Source organism: Montipora capricornis, chromosome 7, assembly GCF_036669925.1.
Source record: "Montipora capricornis isolate CH-2021 chromosome 7, ASM3666992v2, whole genome shotgun sequence".
NCBI lineage: Eukaryota > Metazoa > Cnidaria > Anthozoa > Scleractinia > Acroporidae > Montipora > Montipora capricornis.
In genome coordinates, this window is record NC_090889.1 from 8443705 (window position 1) to 8447343 (window position 3639).

General features: G+C 37.3%; 1 long non-coding RNA gene and 1 pseudogene across 1 annotated transcript; one reads left to right on the forward strand and one right to left on the reverse strand.

Moving 5' to 3' along the window:
* Nucleotides 1-61, reverse strand: part of LOC138057525 (uncharacterized) — a 2020-nt pseudogene extending 1959 nt beyond the window's left edge.
* Nucleotides 62-360: 299 nt separating this feature from the next.
* Nucleotides 361-3183, forward strand: LOC138058130 (uncharacterized). The gene is made up of 5 exons (XR_011133802.1): nucleotides 361-414; nucleotides 524-776; nucleotides 2150-2230; nucleotides 2516-2560; nucleotides 3163-3183. It is a non-coding gene; the product is annotated as an uncharacterized lncRNA (long non-coding RNA).
* The last annotated feature ends 456 nt before the right edge of the window (nucleotides 3184-3639 follow it).

Below are 3639 nucleotides of genomic sequence, written 5' to 3' on the forward strand. Positions count from 1 at the left end.
TGCTACTTCTTGTCCAAATCGGAGGACTTTTTTCGCTACTTTCCATATAGTTTGCCGCCATGTTGCTTTTTGTGATAGATATATGCTGTCCTAATAACACAGTGGGCTCAGAATCACTGTGCATGGACCATTTTTCGGCGGGAACACATAGCCAACCTTAGCCAATCAGTTCACGGCTTTCAAACACGGTCCAATCATGAGCCAGTGTGGCTGGTGGTTTTTGTTTGCGCACTTAAAAAATAGGCGCCATTTTCTAGAAGTTGTTTTGTGGGCTGTTGACACGTATCGACAGGAGTTCTTGTGCAAAGATGAACGAGGAAATAAACGTGGAAGATAAAACACAAATAAGTTCTGGGGAAATAAATCAAAAGTTATCACAGCTCTTCGACCAAGGCATCGCCAAAGCATTTGAAGGTAATTAAAGCTTATTTATGTCTTCTCGAAAGATGTATACCATCCTGCGATCGTTTTGTAGGTTGAATGAGTTGTTAATTTCACTTTATCATCCATTATTTGATGACAGAAGAAGAAGTAAACTGCCCTTTAGCCATTGCCGATCTCTTACAAAGAGATGCCGACTCCCCAATCTTCGTGAAGCTGGGGTTAAATTACGGGAAAGCCTTGCGATTCAAACAAAAGTTTGAAAAGCTGATTCCGCCATCTCCACGAGGAAAGAGAAGGAACGTTCTGACTACGCTATCGCCAAGCAGTGCTAAGCCTTCGATGGGCGACATGGCCACATTTTCGCCAGAGCTCAAGCGTTTATACCTTTCAAAGTGAGTGTGTTGTTTTGTTCTCAGATTACCTTGATTTATTGGCAAGTGGAAATGTTAGATAAGTTATTTTTGTAATCCAACCGTGGCCGTTTTTGCTAAGTTTTAGTTTCGATGGCCTGGCATGGCTCATACAGTTTGACTTCTAGCTGTTAGGCCAGGCCAGGGGTTTTGTTGGGTGTTTTTTATCAAGGTTTTCGGTAATTCTATTTACCAAAAATACGGGTGTTATAAATTCTGTACTTCAATTATAATTTTAGGTATTTGTGTAATTGATTTTGTATTTTTAAGATACACTTGTATTAGTATCACATGCCTGGGGATAGAAATGGGGTAAACTGATTGGTACATGTATCCCATTACTTCCCTCCCCTCCTTAGCTGCCTGGGACGACTGAACTTTTTGTTCAAGTTCATGCTATTTTTGTTTCAGGGGTTACCTATTTACTGCCGTGTTATTATATAATTATCCTGTAGGTATGTGAAATTCAGGTTTAAGTAATTTCAACCAATTTTTTTTATTCATTACATTTCATTACCATAAATCAGAAGCAAGGAAATTAAAATAACAAACTAGATTGAAATCATTTTAACCAGCTATGTTTATCGGTTGACTGTGCAACAAGGGAAGTCCTGTGCTCAAGTTTTACCGTTAAAACTACACTGTTGTAAGGGACGACAGAGCCAGTTTCTATTGGAAACAATTTGGTATTAACATCCCAATAAAACACATGAATCGCTGAATTAGCAGCAAATGTTCCTTGAGGAATTTTTTAAAGATAATTTAGAACAGTCTTATTTCAGTTTATGCAGTACTGGTCAAATGTCTCTTGCATCTTCAACTCCTTTACATTTTGTGTAAATATATACAGACGTAAACAAGTGGGAGTGCTAGCAAGTGAGAACTGGAAACAAAAGTTTCCTAAATTTAACACACCAGAGAGAAAAGCTGAGCTTGAACAGTTTGCTAAGAAGATCTCTGATGAATGTTCACTGCCTGAGGCTGGCTTCTTCTCTGATGGTATTGCTCAGCATATTAAAAGCTTCTTCAGTGAGCAACGGAGGTTCCAGAAAACCAAGGAAAAGGTATCAAATGCATATATACCTGGTGGTAGATATTTCCTTCACTCATCTCATTAGGGTGGAATGCTGTGAATTTTAGGGTTGGTTGGTTGGTATTTAATAAGACATTGCGAGATTTAAATGACTGGTCCAATGACTGACTGTAATTCGTTTTGAAGTTTGGCTGTATACCTAACAGCTGAATAAATTTGTTTGTTTTGGAATAACTAACAACTATTTCAAACCGTTTTTTAAAGTTAGCAGTAGGTAGCATGATTGCTTTGACATGCTATTGACTGGTTTTCATTTTGCTAGTTTGCAGTATCGCCATCCCCATCAGAGTCCAGCTCCAGCAGCGAGGTAGAATTCACACCTCGACCCAAACTTCCATCTATGGTAAGCTACGGCAAGAAACTTTTGCAACCATTAATTTATATTAATTTTAATAATGAGATGCTGTTGGTAAATTTTCAAAGAATTTTCCTTGGGTGACTTCCCTTGAAGTAGTCGCACTGTAATAAAGGGAGGTACCTTATTAAGTAAAATGTTAACATTATTACTGCAAAATAAGTAACTGAGAGGTATTTCTGCACTTAAGTAATACAGCGTTGATATGAAAGATTCTCTCTTTTGATATATGTAGAAAAATGAACTAATCCACTACATCCTTCTGTTAAACAGCCCAAAGAAAATCATGGAAAAATGCTTTCTCCTGATAATTCTGAGGTATGCACTGGAATACTGTTTTTAGCATTTTATGGCAGAAAATATATAATATTATAACTAGAATTAAGAAAAAAAATTAAAAAGTATTAAGTCTGTTATACTCACTTTAAAATGTTAAAGATTTTCACGAAAAAAGCAACTTTATGCAGCTCAAATGATTGGCCTATCAAATCTCTCCTTGCCATCCTCTTAGTAAATTTAACAACCTGACAGGTATAGCTTACATTTGATTGAAAATGCTACATTACGGAGGTGATAATCCTATACTGCACAACCAGAAGTGTATCTTAGAGCCAGCTGCCTGCTACAAAATGTCAGTAAATAATAAGGAACCAGGACACACTCAAACAAAACTGCCTGCTGAGTATTATATTATTATGTTAATTGGCCTGCTTAGCACTTTGTTTTCTACACAACCTTGATTACAATCAAAGATGTCCAAGTTCTTATATACCCTCTCCATTATCAGTCAGCATAGACACCAAACACATTATTGAAGTAGGTCTGAATCCTTGTACGTTGCATGATGTTGGGATAATTATCTGGCAAATCTGTCATTATAAGCCAGGTCATTTAATAAAGGCTGTACTTTTTGTATTTAGGATGAAGATGAACTAAGCTCCACTGATACTGTGATATTAAACGTAGACAATGATTTGTCAGGAAATGAGCCAGATGAAGCCTGCGAGGAATCATTGTCAGCTGAACCTGCTTCTGTAAACAAGATAACCAAAAAGTCAGCAATGGTGATAGTAAAGGCAGTAACTGGAAAAATTCCAGAACGGGAGGAGCTTGTTAAAATGTTGAAACGGAGGTTTGAGGTTCCGTCCGAGAGCCTGACAGCACTCAAAGTATCACAGATACTAGAGGTTACAGCAAGAAAGCTGATTACTTTGAAATATGTTTCACTAAAAAATGGAACCAGCTCAGGAGATGTCAGGAAAAGTGACATAAATGTGCACAGAGAAATTGACATGTTAAATTTGGAATGATTGGTCTCAAAACTAATGTTTCACTTAAAAATGTCACCTGTCCTTGCTGTTCACAGGAATTGACCAGTGTAAAGTTTCTTTGTTGAA